This window comes from Alligator sinensis, unplaced genomic scaffold, assembly GCF_000455745.1.
Source record: "Alligator sinensis unplaced genomic scaffold, ASM45574v1 scaffold211_1, whole genome shotgun sequence".
Taxonomy (NCBI): Eukaryota; Metazoa; Chordata; order Crocodylia; family Alligatoridae; genus Alligator; species Alligator sinensis.
Window position 1 is genome coordinate 2,391,704 of NW_005842024.1, and position 24,045 is coordinate 2,415,748.

Genomic DNA, 24,045 nt, shown 5'->3' on the forward strand with positions numbered 1-24,045 from the left:
GGAATCTGTCTCATCGGAATGGACCAGATCCGATCCGGAGAGCTGGAGCCATCCCTCCCCCTTTTCACTGGGTGTCCACTGACGGAGTTTGGCAACCCGGTCCTTTCGTTTCCATAACCGGTTTGAGAGCTTTAGCAGACTGCAGAGAAGTGAGGGCAATGTTATCTCATGCTAACAAACGTGTTCATATCTTGGACATCCCTCAGCTGCCCCTTGCCAATGCCTTCTCCCATTCCAGCATAAACAAGCTTGCAAGAGAGGTGCAGCTGCAGCTGAAAGTTTGGAGGGTGACCTCCTCTCCACCCCATCTCTGCTGGCTCTGGAGCCTCTGGGGAAACATTTGGACCCTGGAGTGATTTGTTCCATCCTCTAAACTTACACCTGAATTCATCTCCTTGCAATTCATCTCATGCAAAAGGAAGACCCAGGTCAAAGCACATATTAAAACTCAGGCACCAACATTTTTTGGAAAGGGCCAGATCATGGGTCCTTCCAGACCAGCCCGGGGAAAGTTGTACTATCATAACCCGCCTTCATGATCCAATTCCTTCTTTCTCTGTCCGCTGTCCAGGTTGTAGCCCTATTGGTCTAGAGGCAAAAGGAATCAACACTCAGGTGATATCTTGTATTAGACCAGCTAGATATTTGCAAACAAATTATTTTATTTACATAATTAATTCAAAACTATTAATGAATATTATGATTATTTATAAATATTAATATTTAAATGATTAATTTAATAAAATACATTGCTTGTAAACATCTAGTTGGTCTAGTAAAGATGATGCCGCCTCTTTCACGAGTTTTGAGTCTCTCTCTTTTATACTCACAGCCTCAAAGCAGCTGGCTGTTTAAAACCTCCCGGTTTGCTAAGAAGGTAACACAAAATAAAACCCAAATAGAGTTTATTTCGTTGGATTGTCTATAGCTTTTCTATAGCTTAGCTTGTGTCAGGGAAGTCCTCTGATTGGACCTCTAGTCAATAATTTCTATGAATATCTTGAAATTTCTGGTTTGTTTCCTATTAACGGATCCTTCTTCAGCATTACAAGGGTTTCTTCATAACCAGGGATATATATGTGTGTGTGTGTGTGTGTGTGTGTGTGTGTGTGTGTGTGTGTGTGTGAAAATTTTTGTTTTAAAATTTTCATTTAACAAACCTGATCAGAGGCAGCCGAGCACTTCAGAACTGAGTTCAGTTTCACCAACTAGTCCGAGTGTGTCAATTTGGCCCCTGGGCCTTTCAAAATGATTTTGAAATTTTGTTACCTGAAGGTTCATTGTCAATCAGAGCCACCTGAAAACCTTGTGACAGTGAGGGAAAAGGGAGCAATGATAAAAATAATTTAAAAACCACTTTATTGCTAAAAAAAACTGTATTATTTAAAAAACAACTTTATAATAACACTTTATAATTTAAAAAACACTTTATTGCTAATTATATTTGGCTTCTGTTTCTCTCCCAAAGCAGTGAGGGGAACAAAACAGCTCCTGAATCTGCATTTCTTTTCACCAGAGAAAAGTTGAGCCTGCTCAGGCACTGCTAAAAACCTGGTGAATCCTGAAAGAATAGATTATAGGAGTCTTCCCACTGACTTCAGAGGGCTTTGGATGAGGAGTCTGTTGCAGTCTCAGTTTCTTTTTAAAGACCTATGTTAAAACACATATGAGGATGCCAACTTCAGGCCCAATTCTGTGGCCTTCATGGTAACTAACATCTTGGAGAGTACACAGGCGTTGAATGGTTCATCTGATTTCACATATTTTCTCCTTCCCTTCCACAAAGGTGCACGCACACACATCCAACATGTGGCACTACTACTAGCTTTTCTACTCCCTACAAACCAAGGCTATTTTACCCACTCCGCTGTCACTCTAAACCTGTCTGAGCTAGCTGTCAAGTAAACCACTGTGCTCCTGTATGCTAGGGCTTGCTTTTTTATTAGTAAAATCTACAAACCCTCAGCTATGTCTAGGCAAGAAAAAAGACGAAAATATTCCATCTTCTAGCTACTCCTCTCACCATTTTAAACTATCACTGTTACTAAATAAACAAAGAAAAGCAAAGAGAAATACATTCTCCCCATCCATTTTTTTCTACTAATAAACCAGTTAATGGAAAAGATTCTAATTCACATCTTCCTTTTGAAAGAAAGTTGTCCTGAATAAGTACTGCAGATAGGAGATCATAATTTCTACATGAGGGGCTCACAGGGTCCCCATTACTACAGAATATAAATGCTTCAAAATCTGTGATGCTTGGGAAGCAATAAAAAGCTATTAACCTTATTCAACAACTGAGGAGCCCAGTGCCCAGCATCCTTCCTCTTGGTGCACACTCAGAAATCATGTTTTATTCCATATTTATTTCATACCCTCCAGAAAAGGCAGGGATTTAATTTTTCCTCATCTGGGGCCTGATGGAAAGCCAAATGGAGTCTTTCCATTGACTTCTGATGGCTTTGCCTAAGGGGCCTGTTGCATTCTCTGTTTCTTTTTAAAGACCTAAGATGTGTATTAAAGCATATAGGAGGATGGTGACTTCTGGTGTGATTCTGTGGTCATTGTCAGATAAACCTCTTTGTGAACCCCCTAAGAAAGAAAATTGCCAGAAAAAAAGTCTGCAGGAATTGGTCAATGTTTGCCTCAGCTAGGACTGGAGGGTTAGACTGTAGGCAGTAAAACCAGCATCAGCACTGCGAGCTACTACTAGACCATGCTTTTATCAACCCACTGCAGTGCCTGTGACCTGGCCTTCGCAGGTGCCCCCATCCCCTTCCCCTTGATTCATTGTCCCTCAGGACTTTTCTGCCAACAAATGGTGGTTTGAGAGGTGCTCCTTAAACCATCTTGCTAAACTTCAGACCTGAGCCAGAGGCCCATGAAGCATAGACTCAGAGTGGAGCCCATTAGCAGTGTAGCATGGTTTTACTTTGTGACATTCTCTATTTCATCTGAGCTCCCAGTACTTACCTGCTTCATTCCTTTTTTTTTTTATTTATGATGGCATTTGCCACAGACCTAATGAACTGTCCAAATCTGAATGTCCCTCATCCAGATGCCAAACAAAGGTTTTTTAAAAAAAGTTAAGTAGGATGTGGATTGAAAAGGCAGCATTTTAATAAAAATATATTTTGGGTTACAGAGAGTTTGTTAAATGTTATTAGCCACACTGAAATTTTACCCATATGATAAAAAGTATAAATACATTGGGTCTGTTTGCATAGTTAAAATCAGATTTCCAGAACCAGAGGTAAAGACAACAACAACAACAATGGTGATCATTTCTGTGGATAAATAACATTAACTCCTGGAACCAAACGTTTTCCAGCTCTGCAAATAGCAATATCATTGCAAAATCATTGCAAAATCATTGCTAATATTAAGGCATTCCAAATAATACCATCTGTCAATCAGACGAGGTTCTTTGGGTAAATCCGATATCTTTTATTAGACCAAATAAAATAGTTGGAAACATTCTTCAATCAGTATTTTTGTTTTAATTTAATGAGAAATATTTGTGATTCGATACAAAGTGAGAAATCGCCTCTCCATAGGCTAAATTCGGGAAGTTTTAGAAGGAGTTTTAGCCTATGGAGAGGCAATTTCTCGCTTTGTATCTACCACAAATCACAAGTATTTCTCTGATTAGCTCTTTTCTAGTTTACCACCATACTTGAAGCTCTTCCTTTGAAATATGTGTCATTTAAATCAAACCCCAACAAACCTTTTTTTCCCCATCCTCTAACTAATAGTGTCTTTTTGTGCCTGCCGTTTCCATGGCTTCGTGGGACAGGAAGCTGTCCTGTCTATGGTGATCAATGCTGGTGTTTTGTTATATTTGCTCTAGGAACAAAAAGCATCTGGTTTGGCCAGCTGCTTTTGCCTCATTGTGGTTTGGTGGGCTTGATAGCACTCCTGCCGCCCCAGTCCAAGCAGCAATATATATTATTCGGACGTCATTAGGACACCACCTAATCAGGAAAGTTGTTTTTGAAGCCTAGGGGTCTTTGTAAAAAAAAATCAAATAATATTTCTCCAAAACACTGTCAGGAAAATCAAACTCGGTGCTCACAAGGGCAATATCTCACGGTCTGGGCATCGCTTCACATCATCACTCTGGCAAGATGAGGACTGCCTTTGCCTGATGAGATGCCCAGGATGGAGCTGACTTTGTGCTTAGTACAGCAGCTCTTGCTCTTTTTTCTGCTCACATTTACTTACTCGGGCGGCTCACAAGAGGAGAGCAGAATGACAGCGGACCCCTCCCTGGGTTTCAGCAGGGGCAGGATCCGACCCTACAGTCTCGCTGCCAGGTTTTTAGGGTGCATCTGAAATGCTCAGCCAGGGGGGACATTCGCATGTTAAGTGTTTCCGACGTCTTGCTGAGGAGCCCTAGCTGCACTTAGAGCCCGTGCATCTTTTTCTTCCCCTTGTCTCTTCTTCGGAGGGATTCAGGGATCCTGTTGTTCCTTTGCAGTCTGTTACCGCATCGACGGAAGAGGATGTGCAACTTAGTGGAAACGTGTCAGGGCAATCGGGCCGGAGCCAAAGTCCGCTGTAGGCATTTGAACATTTCTCCTTGCCTCCTGGACCCTCTGGATCCAGCCCTTGGTGAGCCAGATCTCGATCACAGCTGGAACTTAACTTTGCTAAACCACTTCTTAATACCTGAGGCTGCCTGGATCTCCAGACAGATCCAACGCGACTGCCAGATGAGGATGACAGCTCAGCGCTCCTGTGAAATACGGATATGCATTTCGACCTAGGAGGACTTGTGCAACCCCTGCTGTCTCCCATGTCTGGAGGAGGGCGAGTGCGCCCGACAGCTTGCAGGTAGCTACGACCATCATTTGTTTGCAAATATCGAGCTGGTCTAATAAAAGATCAGGAGGTTTGATTCCTAGATCCTCTTCAATGCCTGGGTCACTACAAACTCCCACTATGCAGAACCGATAGGAGTTTAGCTGTAATTATTATAATAAACCCAGCTCTCCTGCAGACACCATGCTGGGGGTGCAGGTCTGCAGAGCCTCCCGGGAAGTCTGGGGGAGGTTCCCCTAAGCAGGGCGAGGCCCTAAAGTTTATCACGAAAAGAAATGACTGGGGAAGGCTCCTTGTTGTCCACAGCGGAGCGGCGCCTGGGATCCGCTCTGCACTTGGCAGTGCAGGGCACGTGGGAGGGACCAATGGACCAGGTCTTGTCCCTTTGTGCTGGCGTTGCTTTGCAAAGCACCCGCTTTCCTCCAGTGCCGAAATGGCACTTCGCTTCCAACCCGTTGTTTTAAGCCCCCCTATACAGCCCGTTCCGGCGGCTTCATTCGTCTGTCGTCTGCTTTCGGTGCTGCGAGCATTGCACAAGAAATACGCGGGGTGATAGTATGGCAACAATTTCCCAAAAGATCCCGGTGTAAATTTAGCAGGCGCTCTGATTCCAGTCCGGAGTTGGGCACGCAAGACAGAGAAACTGCCCGCTGCTTCCCCTGCGGCGCGCTGAGCACGGGGCGGCGGGCTCCGCCGGGGGCCGACCTGCTCAGGATGGGGCCAGGCTTGCGGGTCCCCGCCGGCTTTCAGACCCAGCCTGGCCCCGCTCCAAGGAGAGGAAACAGCTGCATTTTTTTAGCAGCGGCTTTGGGAAGGTGTTGCTCCCCGCCTTTCTCAGGGAGGGAGCAGGAGGGAGAAAAAAAAAACCCAAGAAAAGATCCTATCTTTTAGCTTCTCTCACCATTTTAAACCATCACTATTACCAAACAATCACAAGCAACGAGAAATAAGGCAATTCCCCCTCTCCCCTCATCCATTTTTTTCCCTAATAAACCAGGTGATGGTAAAGAGTCTCATCCACAACTTTCTTTTGAAAGGTTTTTCTGAATAAGCACTTCAGATAGGAGATCATCATTTCTAGGTGAGGGGCTCATAGGGTCCCCATTGCCACAGAATATACATGCTTCACAACCTGTGATGCTGGGTTGTTGGTTGTAGCTGTGTTGGTCTAAGGCAGGGGTGGGCAAAATATGGCCCACAGGCCGGATGCCATTCTATCTGGCCTGCAGTGCCCCTGAAGTATTTAGAAAATGAATATGTATCTGCCCCTGCCTGCCTGTCATGCAGCCCTCAGTGGCTTTCCAAACTCAGTAAGCGGCCCTCCACCCAAAATAATTGCCCACCCCTGGTCTAAGGACATAGGCAGGCAAGGTTCTTTGAGTAGATGTGATATTTTTTTATTAGACCGGCTCAGTCGGATATCACGTCTACTAGGTATCTGCCAGGTTGTGGAAGATTAAGATTGGTGGATGGAGGAACAGCCAGTGTCACTGTTGGTCTAATAAAAGATATCACATCTACTCAAAGAACCTTGCCTGTCACAACCTGTGATGTCCTTTTTTTTGCAGGGATGGGAGATAAATGAAGCTACACAGCAAGGGGCTTTCTCCTTTCACCGGCACTCGCCCTTTCAGCTTCTTGTTCTTAAGTATGCAGTGCTGGAGGATACTTGCTGGTAGCAGGCCCATATGTGGTTCCCAAATGATCCAAATGGATTTGGATCTGTTCTGTGTAATTTGACCTGGGACACAAAAATATTTTCCTTAACAAAATAAAATAAAAAATGTGGTGCTGCTGTCCTCATCCGCAATGTAAGGCCACTGTACACTGGACTACCCTGGCGTCAGAAGTGGGACCATGCCTTTGCCTACAAAGCAACATCAAAGTGGGTGTGACAGGCAATATGGATCGCATATGGGAGGCTCACAGGGCTTTTCTGCCAGAATGTATTTCCTGGAGGCTTTTTTTATTCTTTTCCTTTCTTTTAAACAGGCAGGAGAGGGAGAGAGAAAGAAAGAGAGAGCACAGGCCTTCTTAGCTAGCTCAACATGCAGATGAGAGGAGGGCAATGAGGGGTCCCTTGCCTTCTGTGTGGGATCTTAGGAATAGATCAAAGGGTGGCCTTTTAAAAATTATTATTATTATTATTATTATTACCTCCTTGGACTGCTTTGGGTTAACCCTTTTCCTTCTTTTCCCAGTACTAGGCACATTCAGCAGACAGTGACACTGGCTTTCCCCCCATCCACTACAAGCCTCTGAAACTCAATCTTAATCTTCCACAACCTGACAGATACCAAGTACCAGCATCTTAACCACCAGGCAGGTGACACGCCGCCAGCTCTAAGCACAACCCCTTCCAACTTTACACACAGATCAAGCAACTCTCATTATCTCAGTTCCCACCAGCAATCCCTATTCAAAATCTGCATGTTACCCAAGATTACCTGCCATCACCACTCACTGGCATTGTGGAATTTGATTGTGCTATAATAAGGAACTGCAGGTGATTTGAGGTCCTGTGAGGGAAAAGAATGAGAACCCTGTCTTTGAATGGTGTTAACCCAAATTGCTGTCCAAATAAACCCCGCGTTTCCTAATGGCACTTGGGAAATGCACTTAAATGAGTACTTTCTATATTTCTTTGTAGGCTAAAAGTTACTTGGGGAAAGGCAATGTAATGTAATTGTTTTGCTACGACTTGGACATATGGTATCTGGAATGAACTGCTGCAACTTCAAATGACATCTTTGTTCTATGGTTCTGATCCTGAAAATACCTGCATGCATACTGTAATACAAGTCACCTGAAGGCATCAGGACTTAAACTAAGTTCAGCAAAGGAACTTTGGCAATTCAAATAGTCCAAAACTACAGTCCTCAAAATCATTCTCTAACCCTTTATGGGCCTAAAGACTGTAGGCACATAAATCTTTACTAGCAAAGCTTCATAAGCACCTCTGCCTTGAATCTCAGTCTTTGCATGGCATAGTTCAAGATTCACAGGGTCAGAAAGCAAGTAGGAACATTACCCTGTAGTTACGTCACTCACCTAGGAAGGGGAGTTCTTTCCAGAGGTATAATTAGCAGGGTTTGTTTGCTTACTTCACTGCTCTGGAAGTCCTACCTGCTGCCACAGCAAAGTCTGCCTACCCCAGTTATCGATACTATAGTGACACCACAGGGTCTTTGCACCTGGCTGCTACTGCAACAGCAGCAGTGGAGGGCTGCAGTTTGCTACCCTGGCATGGGCTCACCAGGGAAGCTACCATTTTGGTACCCCAAATAAGTTGGTGCCCCTTACCCACCCCACATTGCATTACGGGTGCTTGCCTCCTACCCTGCAGACCAGTTTATGTATTTTACATTTAGCAGTCACTGGATAAAATAACCAGACCTCAGATCAGAGACTGTTACTCAGGTCGTAAAATAAATGCAAGATCAGATCCTGCGCTCCTATTATATGGAACTGAAAGTAACTGGAGAAACTTTTAAATACGGAGTGGAGAATCAGGTATAACTAAAAGTAATTTGAACCAAATTCTCCTCCTGCATATTTCAATCCAGTCTGTCAAAGTAATTTATTCAGATAAATGTTTTAAGAGCCAAGGATTGGTAATAAAAATGGAAATCTCAGCTTCTCATTCTGATAATCACATTAGAATTTCCCATACTGTGCAGGTTCTGGGATGTATAATCTCTGGGCAAGTGAAAGGAAAGGGGAAGCTCAGAAGGCTGTTCAATACATTTAATTCCCAGGGTAATAATCAGACCTGTGTAAAATTAACCACACAATTATAATCCTTTATAATTGTTAGAATTGTATTGCCTTCTAACATAATTTTGCATTAAAAAAACCCTCTTTTGCGTAAAGAATATATGGATCTTAATATGCAGAAAAGACCTTAGTAAACACTTCTTATTGCCTGTACCATTTTTCATTAAACAATAAGAATTTTTCAGACTATAATCCAGCGGATTGATGAGGTTTGGCAAGAGATTATAATATTTTAAAATCATAGCTTTGAAAAGGTTTTTTTTTTTCTTCCACATTAATAGAAAAAACCTTAAAAAGGAGAAAAAATATTTTCCTTTGCTTCACTAAAATCTTTCTCAAAGACATGAACCTGCTTCCATGAAAGTCAATGGGGAGATACGGCAAAGAGAGGAGACATTTTGGAAGAAATTACCAATACAGCTGAGCCTTTTCCTCACACAAGTAGTGCTGTTGTGCCATATTGCACCTGCTACAGTTGGACAATTTTTTCCCTACTTTCTTTTCCACAATTGTTGTAGTAACACACTGCCAATATAATTTGCAATTACTGGGTGTCTCAGCTTTTTAACTCAACTGGTCCTGTACTCTTTACTCTGACAAACAAACAGAGGTTTTTCGGAGTTTTTTAAATTGCTTTTGTCAAGGGTCTAGCTATCATTTTGAAATATGCACAAATACTTACACGCTTCCTTGTAACCAGGCTCCTAAGGTAACCCTGCTCCACCAACCCGTTCTATCTGCAGTGTGTGCAGCATGTTCTCTCTACCACTGAATTATGTTAGCTTTTAGTGAAGGTACTGGGTTCCAGTTTTCTCTCAGCTGTGATGACTGACTAACTCCAGTGAAGTCATCTCAGTTATAGGAACAGAACTGATAGAAGTCCACTAGTTGAGTATGATGCTGGAGTAGATCCTTAGGTCTGTACATTTAGGTATATGCTATTAAAAGGTGTGAAAAGGGAAAATGGGGCAAATTTACCAGGCAGCACATGAAATGTTGCCCCACTGAGGTTAAAATTGGATCCCAGAGTGTACACACCAATCCCCTACTTCGATACTGGTTCCAAGTTGATGAGTTTATCTGATGTATCATGTGTGCAGCATAAGGCACACTGAAGAAACAGGGTTAGTTTTTCCTGTATGTGCTTCTCTAAAGAATTTCCTGGTGACTGTATCTAACATCATAGCCTGGGGTCCCTAGCTGAGGCCTCTTACACCCTTTGTAATTTAAAATAAAAGCTGGCATGAGTTCCCAAGTGCCAGTTTCACTAGCAAGATCATAACCAAGTTTCCCTGTGGTATACAATTGAATTATGAATACCAGATTATTTGTAGAGATCAGATTTGCTTTATATTTAAACACATTTTAAAATGCCAGCAAGAAGAGAACAACATATTAGTCTGGTATCCTGTAATCTTATTTATCTACACACAGAATAAAGTCTCAGATGCTGGGATCTTTTAACAGTTTTTCCATATTGGATTTTTGGGTGGATGTGGTTTCCTTTATGTATCCTAGTAACATATTTAGTTAATTTATCCATCTATGAATAGGCAGATATGCATACATATCCATATGTACAAACACACATAGTCCTAATTAAAAGTGTTACACTTCCCATTGCAGAACTAAGTCCAGAGTGAAGCAGGGTTGAGAGATTGCTCCTGTTTTCCACTGATTTAGCAGAGGGAGACAGTACAGTTTCACTCACTGATGAACAATCCAAAAAGTGAAATTCAGAATGTCTTTGGCCTTCACAGTTAAGGTTGCAGTGAGATTTTCACTCAACGTAAAATGAAAATCCTCCTGTTTCACACTTTAATGATTGAAGTCAGTGGGAATTAGGTTCCCTGCTCATAGAACCTTTGTAGGATTAAGGTCTTAATCCCCAATCTTATACTTCCACATGCACTTAACATCAAGCAGAAGAACAGTTCCATCCTTTGCAGTGGGACTACTTATGCTAAATGCTAAACATGTGCGTAAGTGATTGCAAGATGGGGCCTTAAATTGTTGTGGTAGCCTTGGCTGTTATAAGGCAAACTGAAAATGCAGAGACTCTTAGCAGATAAATTGGTACATAAAGGATGGAGTGATCTGCAAACATTTAATATTAAAATATAAACATAATTTACTTATATGAGGGATTCTGGAGGTCCTAAGAAATGCTTAGTATTGGCCTAACCCTGCCCCAGTTGAAATAAACAGGAGCTTTACCATTGATTTCAATGGGAGCAGATTTAGGCTGCTCTAGTAGTCTTTTCTTATACTATCCCTTTCCTTTTCTTATATGGGTTTTTCAGGTTGATCTTACAACTAAGATGACCAAAGAAATAACCCTCTTGTGAAATGGATTGCATCAAGGGAGTGTAGTGCTGCCATCATGATGATGCTGAAATGTCAGGCAGCCATAAATTTTGATTCAGTAGCTTTGATGTCCTGTGTAATGTCCAGATACTTCTTGGATGTTTATACAAGACTAATCTGTACCCAAGAAGACTGATAAGATGTAACAAAACACAGAATGCCATATATGTGGATGAAGAGGGAGGGATTAATACCATTGTCCATACTTAGTCAAACGCTTATGCACATCAATAAGCATTTTGAATAAGTAAGACCTGATGAATTGGGCCTGGAAAGTTAATAGTTTACTTGATAACTGGTTTGGAAAAATCCACTGTTTTCTAAGTTCTCACCAGAATTACAAGATGATATTTTGAAACCATTAATAAATACAAGCAGTACACTTTATATTAAATATGGGAAATTTGCCAGATATAAGTTTAGAAATTAAGGGTCAAATGTGACAAATACCTTGCAAGGGAAAATTCTTGCAAGATACCTTGCAAGATACCTATTCTCAGATACCTTGCAAGGGAAAATCCTAAAATATTTGTTTTATATTGCATCTCGTATTAAATTAATATCACTTTGTGCATGGTTCTTTTTAAGTCATAAGAAATGAAAAAGCACATGTTATTCTGCATCAATTTATTTACCTATAGGGTATTTGTTGTCATATCAGCTGTCACACACTGAAACCTGATGTTGGTAGTAATTATTAAAGAAAAAAGTACCTGTACATTTTTGTCATTTGATTTCTGTAATTTGTGGTGAATGTTGTTTATGGAATAAATAGATCGAATGCATGTGAATAGCATGGGAAATCAATAAAATAAACCCTGTATTCATTTCAAATGTCAAATATTTTTTGCCAATGTACATGTTTTGAATTGTAGTGATTTTTCCATTAAGGAATATGTTGCCCTCATTAGCCTGCCTCCTTTTAAGTCAAATATTGATTATTTTGTAGGTGCTCTTCTAATTAATGGAATAGAGGTTCTTGATAAATAAGTATACACTGATCAATGTTAAATGTTGGAGCTAAACTAACTTCTTTTTAATTTAGGAAAATTGTGGATTTGTGATTAAGCTATAGGGGAATGAGAGGCAGTTATACTATGTTTATTTTTAAGGTTTATAGTTGAGAATTTTTATATTATCTCACCTTTTCCTCATGGAATGAATAGTAAAACATGGAGGAATACAATCACAGAATAAAGTTAAATACATTTGTATCACAAATCTTTTGTTTATATATATATACACACACATACATATCCATATAAAATATATATATTTTACAAAATTAATGTTTGTATCTAACAACAAAAGACTGCCCAGCCAATATTTTATTCCAGGAACAACGAATAATGCCTGTATTAATATCAGTATTTTTTATCCAAATAGTTACAATCTTCCTTTACATTAAACAAATGTAACTGTCTTATAAATTGTCAAGTTCTTTTTCCCTTCATTTTATTATTTGGAATAAAGGCTAAAGATGTCTGTATTTTCCCATAAAATAATATAAGGATTTAGTCTAGCCCCCACTATCATCTGGATTTCTTGCTCATGAGTGCACCTAGTAAAGATTTCTAATATGAGTAAGGATTTATAGGACTGAGGCTTTAATACTTGAAATCCAGAATATGCAATAGTAAATGTTCTTCTGCTGGGCTAATCCTATGGTGTACTGAGTGCTGCCACTGACTGTTTTCAACCCCTAAGTTGGTGCACATCCCTGTAAAATCTCTCTCTCAGAACAACAGCATGGATAAGACTGATGGCTAGTGGGTTTTACATGTTGTGGATCTTCTAACAGTGGGGTGGCCAACATGTGGCATGCATGCCATAAGTGGCACAGGCAGCCCATGTATGTGGCACTTGGTAAATCAAGGAGGAGATGAGCAGCACAGTGGCAGATAAGGCAGGGAGGAAAAAGTAGAGCAGCAGACTAGGCAGGGGAAGGGGATCAGAATGACTCTCAAGGAGGTTGCAGGGTTAATTTATGGTATACTTGTCAACAAGTTTGGGGAGGTATTTATTTGCTCTACATGGGGACATAGTTCTGGAAGGGGCCTCCAAAGATCACAGGCAACCATTGACCCATGGATTCACCCAAATCACATCTTCAAAACCTCACAAACACCTACAAGGCACAAAACTTGGCATTTTGGTATTTCTCTACACCATGACATAGGTAAAACCAGGGAAGATAAGCGTGCAGCTAATGATCAGCCTACAGCAGGACAGAAAATAATTGGTTAATGTATGTTCAGATGTTAACTTTATCAAGGATATCGGTACCTAAAATAGGTGCTGGGTTCCTAGATATTTCTGCTTTAAAAAGTAAAGGCTGCCTCTGGGGCATGCTGAATCCTTGTATGACTGAAGCACCTTAACCATATTGGTGCCCCAGTCAACAGTCCTTATTCTAGGGTGGTGTGCTAGCCAGCTCTGACCACCTCAAACTGAACAGGGGTTACATAGATAATAGTCTCAATTACCAAAAAAAAAAGTCACTGATATGTCTCTGTTAGCTCTGTCATAATTTTATTCAGTTTCATTTGGGTTTATTTTGTTTGATTCAATTTGATTTGCTTCACAGATGACTCATTTCCATTCCCTCAATTCCTGCAAGACCATGGGTCTTCAGATGTAAAACATGGCCTGCCTGCACCCACTTCAAACACAATCTAAAAACTCATTTATTATTTTTCATACTGAAATCTCACTAAAATCAAATGTTGCCGACCAGAGAGTGCGGCACACATCTACCAATCCCTTGGTACACATAAAAGAGAAAGAACTGCAAAGCAAAAAACATCTAACGTGGAACTGAAAGGGAAAAAGTCAAATTCAGAAAGCTTACAGGAAGCCAAATTCTCCGGGCACTAGAAAAATGACATTATCCAAACTGAGCATTAACAGAAGAAGAGTATGGCTGGTACTTTCAGTGAAGTTAACAGACACATATGTAAATTAAATTAAATTAGGAACACATTCCAGGGATTAAAGGGATTTGAGTAGCACCAGAAGAAAGGATCAGCAGATGTCACTGGTAACAGTAGAGAAGGGAATCTGATTGTAGTTGAAAATGTTGCTGCCCTAAACCTACTATAACTTATAAATCTGGACTCAGTGAAAAAGTCATAGTGACTCATTGATCTAACTTATTTTTTTCTGTTCATGTGCTATGTACTATTTACCAACATATTTATTTTTACAAATTAGCTCATTCAGAAGTGTTCAACAAACCCTTTTGAGGATCTCTTTCAGCCTATGCTTTGGCTGACTGTGTTACTATTAATTTGAGCAACTATATTCACTAGCATATTTGAAATATCTTAAAAATGTAATGATCCTGGCATGTACAGGAGCAGGTTTCCACAGTTGGAGAGGCACAAACTGACATCCAAACTAATGTGGTAGAATCCCCAAGCCAGATTAAACCTTCTTGAATTCTGTGTGATCCGGCTATGCTATAAATATGCTAAAGTAGGAACCAATGTGGATAGAGCAAGTCATATCTGATGACAGTGGCTTCTGGGGGGTTGTCACAAACTGGCAGAAGCTACTGCAATCCTTTATTACTCTCATTTACTTCAGGGACAGAGGAACAGGGTGGACACCACTTATTCTGAAGATCCAGGGACCCAAATGTGACTTGAAGTCATTTTTGCCCCAACCACCAGCATTAAATAATTTTAAAAAACCCTTTAATTCCCAAAAAGAGCACACAGGATCAGAATGAATCATTTTGAATTTCTTAGTGACCTCAGCCAGAGGTCTCTGGGCATTTTAACAAAGATTGAGTTAAATGCCTCCATTAAAAACTTGGCAACCTGAGCCAAAAAGCTCACCAGGGCAAAGAAAGGCAGGTCATTAAAACACTGATAAATATGTCATCTTGACTTCCCCCTTCAGTTAAAATCATGAAGGCATAAGGACTCATTAAAATCAAAATTAATATGGAAATGTCCTGAGTCTTGGCCTGCTACTTAAAAAGTATGGATGGACTTTTCAACATTTTCAAGTGTTAAGGAAGCATGCATATACAATGTTGGTTTTAATATGGAGATTCAAATTCTGTTCTCCTGTTCAGAAATAAGGAACAGGTCTGTGGGACATTCAGGGAGACCAGAAGTCTAATACGTGGTAGAAGAGAGTTAGAAAGTAGTATCTATTCGGTGGATCTCACTGTTCTACCATATAGCTTAGGACAGAGAAGTTTAACTTTTAAATAGGCAGAACAGTGGGTCATAGTGTTGTATTATTTTGTCTCACTGTTCCAGAATGGGGAAGTCAGTCTCCAATATCATTGTTTAATTGTCGTGGAGGGGAGAAAGTACCCGTCACATTTTTATCAGTGGGAAAAAGAAAAGCAGATACCAGGCAAAAGAACGATCTCCGAGCCTCCAAAGAACAACAGTTGGTAGAAAGGGACATAAGCCTATTAAGGTTTTGGGGGAGGAATTTATAGAAATATTAGAAAAGCATCCAGAACCTGGATGCTACGTTAAAGGTTTTCAGAGATTCATATAGAGTAGTGTAGAAGCACATATGATTAAGGGGCTCAGTTTTCAACATTTTTGTTCATCATGTTTGAGGGTTCTGTGTTTGGGATGAATGTCACTACTCCTTTCTTCTCCTTTCCCTGTTATCACATTCAGTAAGTTAGGTGACAATGGCAAGGTGAAATAGTCAAATTAAGACAAACACTGGAGATGCTGGATTTTCAGGTTTGCTTTTACAGGAATTACTGTGAAGTGGAGAAGGTGATAGTGGACAGGAAGAGAAAAAAGGGAGAGCACACTTTATTTAAAGAAATCTAATTTGTAAGCAGGAATCAAATCTGGAGATCTATTGTGGGGCATGTGAGGGCATATATAGGCCTAGGAATTTTGCTACTCAGATTTCAAAACAATCTTTCTCTTACTTGAATCTTGCCTTGAAGCAAGACAGGAAAGGTTTTAGGGGGAAGTGATTCAAGTCATTTCAAAAGATAGCTTCCTTTTTTTTTGTAGGTTGGCTTGCAGCCATATGCCTTCTGCTATGAGTCTGTCAGCATCTATGAGCTCAGCAAAATCTGAATGGGTAAGTCATCAGTTGAAAGAACACCTCTGTGCTGCAGGGAATGACCGCCATGAATCCCTATAAAGACCTGTGTGGATCAAGATGGCTTTACTATATGGCCATTGTTGTGCCATTTGGAAGCAGCTCTGAACTGGGGAGTTACAGAGGACACACTGGAAGATATCAACTTGCATCGTTTCTGTTCAACTCTTTCAGAGAGACATTGGGGGTACCTATATACATGCAGTGAGGATGCTCCGATTCACTGTAATTACAGTTCATTGCAGCAGACTCAATTAATCGAGTCAACTGAAGCATGGTAATTACCACACTCCAGCAGACTCCAGCATCTCCTGTATCAGCATCCCCACACCGAAAAATGGTGGTGGGGACCCTTTAACTAAAGCTCATCAAATTTACTCAGGAGTAATTACTGTGCAGTATGACAGGTATAGACGGCTGTCCAGGAGCAAATTGGCTCCCAGTCAGCCAGACAGCAGGGGGCAGAAGATTGCTGCTTGCCCACCGGAGCCACCTGCTGCTAGGCCAGGCTCTGTTACCAGAGCCCAGGTGGGGACAATGTCCTCCTGGCCCAGCAGCAGGAAGCTCTCAGCTCCCTCGCTGGTCGCTGAGCCAGGGCTGGGAATAATCATCTTCCAGACCCTGCTCTCATATATTCATACAGTTAATACCAGAAAGCAATGTTGGATCATCTAGCTAACCTTTTGTGTACCACAAAGGACTGAATTTTAATCACTGCTCTTTGAATTAAATACCATGGATTCATAGATTGTAGAGTCAGAAGGGACCACAATGGAACATCATGTCTGACCCCCTGCCCCTGGCAGGAAAGAGGACCAAGGTCAGATGACCCCAGCCAGGTGACTATCAAGCCTCCTCTTGAAGACCTCCAAGTTAGGTGATAGTACCACCGCTCCTGGAAGCCCATTCCAGACTCTGGCCACCTTACTGTAAAAAAAATCTTCCTAATGTCTAACCTGAATCTACTCTCCACTTGTTTGCACCCATTATTCCTAGTTACTCCTAGGGGTGCTCTGACAAAAGCATAACTTGTGTTTGAGACATCATGTCAAATTATTGGCTGGTCCAAGGCTCATTGAAATTTAAGAAATCTTTCAATTTTACTCCAAAGGCAGATTCAATAGGTTGGTTTAGATATTCAGAAGCAATATAGGAAATGGTGGGGGAAAGGAAAACAAACAAAACCTTTAGTTGGAGTTTTCTAGGACGCAGAGTACTTTTGTGCTCTTGTCACAGATCTAAAGGATTGAATAGTCTTCGAGACTGAATTGTTCAGACTCCTCTGGAAACCCTGCGTGAAGATCAGGATTGCACCATGTTGAGACACTTACAATTACTAGCTATAATATACCTTTCTTAAAAATAGTATTTCTGCAACATAGCAAACTACATTGCCAATGGCACAATAAATACAAAATGCTTCAGATCTCCAGAATCCTCTCCATAACTTGTCCCTTTTGTAGGTTCCCTCATGCCAGGAAGTGGTATTGCCCTGTGTTAAGAAAAGGCTAAGACTGCAAGAAATCTTTTTTCTTATTGACATTAAGTACCACTGCAAGGGTGATTAGTGAAATCATCAGTGGAATTGTAAAGAAGTAAGAAACAGCAGGGCAAGATAACATGAGAAGGGAGAGATTGAAGAAAGCCTTCTCTTAACCATGATGTGGGTTTTCTTCTTCTGAAGGTTCCCTGGTCCCTTAATTTTCTAAGCAAAGCACCTGGCATGTGCATGTTCTGCAGATGGACCAGCACTAGCACACACAGAGTGTCTGGCATACAGCTGCTACAGTTTCTAGACTGCCAGCCCACAGGCAATTTTTTTTTCCTTTTGCTCCCTCTGTGGTCAGGCTTATCTTCTGAGATGTAAACTGGAAGAGCAGATGTGTAATCTGGAAGATTTTCCACATTCCTTTTTTAAAGAGGCAGGTGGAAGAACCATCTATGCTCTTTAAATTCTTGGTTCAGGGAAGCACCTACAGTCAACATTTTTAAAATAGGACTTATTAGGGTATGTACAGAAGTTGCTTTTTTCATTATTTAAAAAGCTTCCTTACTGTGACTTAACAGAAGGTATGCTGTGACTTTAAAAATAAGTATAGAGCTTTAAATTAACCCTTGTTAAATGAGGTATTAAATCTGAAGTGCTGTATTTTATGGCACTTTAGCAACCTACAGTGTTTTAAATAACTTATGTATGCTGGTCAAATTTCTGACCAGTAAAGAAGCCTCAGGAAGCTGCAGAGCACCCCCTGCCTCCTAGCCTAGAAAGTGGAGGGAGGCTCAGGGGCCCCACCCTCTCCACCAACCACTACACTTATAGTTTCATAGTTGGTAGGGTTGGAAGGGACCTGAGCTAGACAGGCATTATAATGGGTGTTGGTACAATAACATATATTGCTTTTATTAGTAGCCCTGGTGGTACTGCCATCTTACTACCTCCCTCCTAATCTCTTTTGCTGTCTATAAAGTCCTAAAGAGAAGTAGAGAAGGACCGTAGTAAACAAAAAAAATTACATGAACTTTACTATTTTGATTATGAGAACATCTTCCCAGACACCTCTATGTGCTGCTGATTCAGCTTGAGAGATATAACTCAGCTTTTAAGCAGTCAATAAATCCTGGAACCTTGGAAAATTCAGAGTAGGTTTTCTGCCAAAATGTATTGATTTTATTGTAAACTAGAAAAAAATGCTGATCCAGTGAGCACTATGTACATGCCTTTGTTACCAAAGCATTCCAGAACAACCTCTAATACATGGAACTGTTCCAAAGACCCAGTAGCCTTTTAAAATTTTCCAACCACTTTTTCCATCAATAGTCCCTTTTTTCTGTTTTTCTGCGAGGATACCATATGAGAACAAATGGGCCCTACAATGTTACCTAAAGGTCAGAGACACACACAGATTTTTTTTTTCACATACAGCTTCCTAAATAATTGAAGTAGTCAGGGTCCTCCTTGGAAATGACCTGCCTTCAGACTTCAAGATTACACTATTATCTCAGCTGTTGAAATATTAGAGAGAGAGAGAGAAATATGGTGTCCCTATAATGTTTTGGTGGTTAAAGCCATTAGAACAAAGAAATGAATAGAAATACAGTTCTGATACTGGAGCAGACTAAGGTGTAATGTGTTCTCTGGGAGAAACACCGTAGCATTCTATACTAGGAACTGTTTTTTAATATATTTAAGGTATAGCTCCTCTAAGTGTGTTAGAATAATCCATCTAAGAGTGTAAAAGGCATTAATTGCACTATAGCCATTAATTAATGGCTATAGTGAGATCAGAATTTAAAGGGAAAAGGTCATAAATTTCTGGCCAAGCAGCAGTAATAAAAGCAGTTTGGTTCTCTATTATTGTCTGTACCTCCAGAAGCAATGGAGCATCCCATGATTCTTTATGTCTAAACATAATTAATAAAAGGTAACAAAATAATAAAACCCTATTAATTTAATAAAGCTAAAATTAATGAACAAAACTTATAATTATAGCCACCTCAGCCTCATCCAGTTCCTGTTAAGTCTTGCATTCTTTCATTCACCCTGTCTCCATATTCCTATGCCCTCTTATAGACTCCCCAGTATGGGGTTTAGACACTCCTTTAGAGGCTACCATCTCTTCAGTGAGCTGAAATATTCATGTCCTCTTCCAATGAGCTTGAACTCAAGTGACCATAATACGTGTGCACACATCTTTATTTATTTATTTGCTTGCTTGTTTCCACAACATGCTATTTCCCTATTTCCCCACAGCCTCCCCATATACTGATCTCCTCTTGTGTCCTCAACACCACATGATAGATGTGTCATGTCAGTCAATGTACTATTGGTAAGACTATATTGAGAGATCCTTTGGAGTGATATGTTTCCACCATACATGTGCCCAGCTATTTCATTAAAAAGCTATCACTGATAAAGACAGATTAATCTGAGAGAGAGGATTTTGGAAGGAAACTTTTCAGTCTAGGACAAATATTTTGCAAATGGCAAACATTATAACATTAGCCCTTTCTTGAAAGTAAAAACAAGTATTCTCATGATTTTGCAACCACATTACAATTTGAAATAATATATTCTCTAAGCTTCAAAATTCAGATTTAGGAAGATTTTTGGCAGTCCCTTTGTCCAGTATTCTCTCCTGGTTTGTCATAGCAATAAGCTGAGGAGAAATTTGAACAGGTAGACATATTCCTGAGTCTGTAACTCTGTACATGAATGCTGCTACCACATATGGGTGCAACAGGACACAAAAGGTGCATCCAGATGTGCGCACATGTGCCTCTTGCAGCATCTCAAAGACCTTTGAGATGCTGCAGGAGGCATGTGCAGGAACAAAAAAATCTTCCCCGGGCTGCAAATTTGCAGCCCGGGGACAAAATTACACCCCTGGATATAGGGGTCAAGAAAATACCCTCAGATAAAAAAGCGGGGCAGGGCATGGTCCAGGACTGTGCCCTGAAGCAACCAGAAGCTCAGGTCCTCCACAGAGATGCTCTGGTAGCCAGCCAGAATGTCTCTATGGTTGGCCCTCACCCCAGTGCTGAAGCATGCTGCCTGCTTGTGCAGGGCAGGCAGCATGCCAGCCGCAGGGAGCTGGATCCAGGCTGCATGCTAGTAAGTAGGGCCTGGGAGCGGGGCTGGAGGAGGAGACCATGGGGGGGACCCTACCTGGCCCCATCCCCATCCCATGCCCATTCCCCAAGCCCCCTGATCATTCCCCATCCATTACACAGGTGCGGCCCGGGTCAGCAGGGTGCTGTGTGGCTGAATGGGGAGGCCTGACAGCGCGCAGAACCATGCAGCACCCTGCAACCCCCTGCCAGTCCCCACTGCCCTGTGCTGTGAGGGGGGGAGGTTCTGCCAGGAGGCCCCAGAGCCCCAACAGCTGCTGCTATTGCCAGTGAGTGTGTGTGTGTGTGTGGGGGGGGAGGCGTTGTTTGTTTTTTTGAGTCCCAGACTGCTGGGGCTGGGCGGGGGAGGGAGGGGGGATGATTGGGGAGCAGGGGCTGTGTAAGCAAGCTCTGCCAAGAGGCCCCATTGACCCCAACTGCTACTGCTGGTGAGCTTTTTTCCCCCCAGGATGTTGGGGCCAGGCAAGGCAGGGATGGGGGAGTTTGGGGGGCAGGCAGGGGATAGAGCCAGTGGGGGTAGCCCCATGGTCTGCTCTTCCCTCCTCCAGCCCCCCCTCCACCCCCTACTTACAGGCCAGTGACCCCAAGGCCCCAGTGACCCCGATGGCCACTGCTACTGCTGGTGAGCGGAGGGCTTTTTTTTTGAGGGGGGGCTGGGGGAACAAGCAGCGGTGGGGCATGTAGACCCTGCAGGTGGGGTGGTATCCCCTGTGGTGGCCATATAGCCTCTGTTGGGGGGCTGTAGCCCCTGTGGAGGGGGCTGTAGCCCTGGGGGGGGGCAGACTGTGAACTGTTCAGGGGGGGTGCACCCTGCAGGGGCAGGGGACCCACCCCTCCTGAACAGTCCCCACTCCCACAGGCCCCCCATGATCCACCCATACCTATGCTGGCAGGAGTTGTGGCCCCACATTCCTCCACAGCCACACAGCTCTGTCCCCCCCGCTTCTGCAAACCCCACATACCCCCAGCACACACCTTGTGTGCCCAGCTGCCAGACAGGATGAGACCTGCTGGCAGGAGTTGTGGCTGCAGGGGCAGCTCCCCACATACTGGTTACTGAATGGGTCAGGGGCAGCTCTAACTGTTGTATGGTAAGAAAACCAAAGGCAAACAGCAAAACATAGGTATTTAGAATTAATTTTATTATGATGACAGAGACACTTGTAGGCTTCCAAACTGCTTTAACACTGTAGATATATATCAATAAATCATTGCCCAACTGATCACTGTCTCTCTGTCTCGCTCTCACTCTCTCTATAGTGGTCTTTTGTTTTAATTGTGGAGGAACATGGATCTCGGGGTATTTTACAGACTGACTTTGGGATTTTTTTTATCAGGTATGTTTCCATTTTCAAATAGGGAACACCAGAATTCTTGCTAGGGAGGCAAGTGGCAGGACCCAGGCAGAGGAGCCTGCTCAGAGCTGGCACCTTGGACCCAGCTGGAGGTGGCTGACCTCCTGACTAACTGAGGCCAGGAGGACATGCTTTGACAGTACAAAGCAGGCCACCACACTGGGAACATCTTCTGGGTGATAGCTGCCCAGATGGCTGGACAGGGGCCACATGGCAGTAAAGCTGCACAAAGGCCAACTCTGCAGCCACAGCCCACTGGCAGCTGGCCCAGAGTGGCAGATGCCTCTATTGACTGTGCAATCCCCATTTGGGTCTGGCAGGTGTGCAGCAGGTCACAGCCAGGCATTGAGGACCTGTAGACCCATGGTTAGGGGCTAGGCAGGCTTAGTATAATACTGACCTGTACTCACCATGTCACCAGCACCATCAAAAGATACATGTGGCTTTTCAGGAGGGAAACCATTGTTATCTGCTGTCCTTACCACATCCTGGGGGTGCTGCTGTTTGGTCCGTGACTGCTTATTCATCAGTTACCCTTGCTCATTTCACAGTTAACCTTTCCTAAAGGTCATTCCACTATCTGCCATGTGCTGGGTAGCACCGGATGTGCTGGGTAGCAGTACGGCTCTGCCTCTCCAGTCAGCGCTCATAAACTGCTTTCAAAATGGCTGAAACCAGTTTAAGATAAACCTGAATGGATGTAGTATCAGACTTAACTGATTTAGGTGATGTCTATTTATTGAACTTCTGTCCCAGATCCCCTCCAGATTCAAGTTAACTCACAGTGCCCCAGCAGCCTAGGATGCGTTGTAGCTCCACTGCAAACCATCGCTTGTAGGATGGGTGGATGGGCTACCCTTGGCCCAAAAGTGGATGCCTCTTCCAGATTCAAAAGGGAATTTCTCTTCATTTGCTTCTTGGGTCAATCTACACAGCTTAGACTAACCTGTGAAGATTGAATTGATTCAATCTTGGGCTATTTGACTGTCTGTACTTAACCTTTGAGAACAATCCACCATTTTGCCCTCAGCAAAGGGTTGATCTAGGACAATATGTATTTGCATCCCCCACAGTTCCTTTTTCCTGCTTCTGACTGCCTGGCATTTTGTGCCACCTTGTGAAGATACAGCCCAGTTTGAAATAAGGCATTACTTATCCCCAGTAGATAGTAACTAAAAGTTGGTAAGATTGGATGACTGGTTTATCTAAGGTTGATTACTATGGGATAAATGTTTAAGTCACAAAAAACACTCTCACAACTGGTACATATGTGTAGCAGCCTATGGTTACAGTAAAACTAGGAGCACTTTGATGGTAGAAGGTATCAATGTGCCCTCTCCTAGTAAATAACTCTTAATATAGAACAGTTTTCTGAAATAAAAGACAGTTGGTAGGACAGTCGAAAGAGATTTTTGAAGATGTTTCATAGATTTCATAGACATTAGGGCTGGAAGGGACCTCGGAAGATCATCGAGTCCAGCCCCCTGCCCAAAGGGCAGGAAGTCAGCTGGGGTCATAGGATCCCAGCAAGATGAGCATCCAGTTTCATCTTGAAGGTGTTCAATGAAGGCGCTTGAACCACCCCCGGTGGCAGGCTGTTCCAGACCTTGGGGGCTTGGACAGTAAAGAAATTCATCCTTATGTCCAGCCTGAAACGATCTTGAAGTAGTTTGTGACCATTTGACCTCGTCATCCCTTGGGGCGCTCTGGTGAACAAACGTTCCCCCAGATACTAGTGGTCACCCCTGATAAACTTGTAGGTGGCCATCAGATCACCCCTGAGCCTGCGCTTTTTCAGGCTAAAGAGCCCCAGGGCTCTCAGCCTGCCATCGTAGGGTCTGCTTCCCTGACCTCTAATCATGAGCGTGGCTCTTCTCTGGACTCTCTCAAGCTTCTCCACATCCTTTTTGAATTGTGGAGCCCAAAACTGGACACAGTACTCCAGCTGCGGCCTCACTAAGGCTGAGTACAGGGGGAGAATGACGTCCTGGGATTT

General features: G+C 42.5%; 1 long non-coding RNA gene across 1 annotated transcript; it reads left to right on the plus strand.

The window, feature by feature from the left end:
* Positions 1-783: 783 nt before the first annotated feature.
* Positions 784-11,795, plus strand: LOC112550067. Its single transcript, XR_003093731.1, has 2 exons — positions 784-4,836; positions 7,026-11,795. It is a non-coding gene; the product is annotated as an uncharacterized LOC112550067 (long non-coding RNA).
* The last annotated feature ends 12,250 nt before the right edge of the window (positions 11,796-24,045 follow it).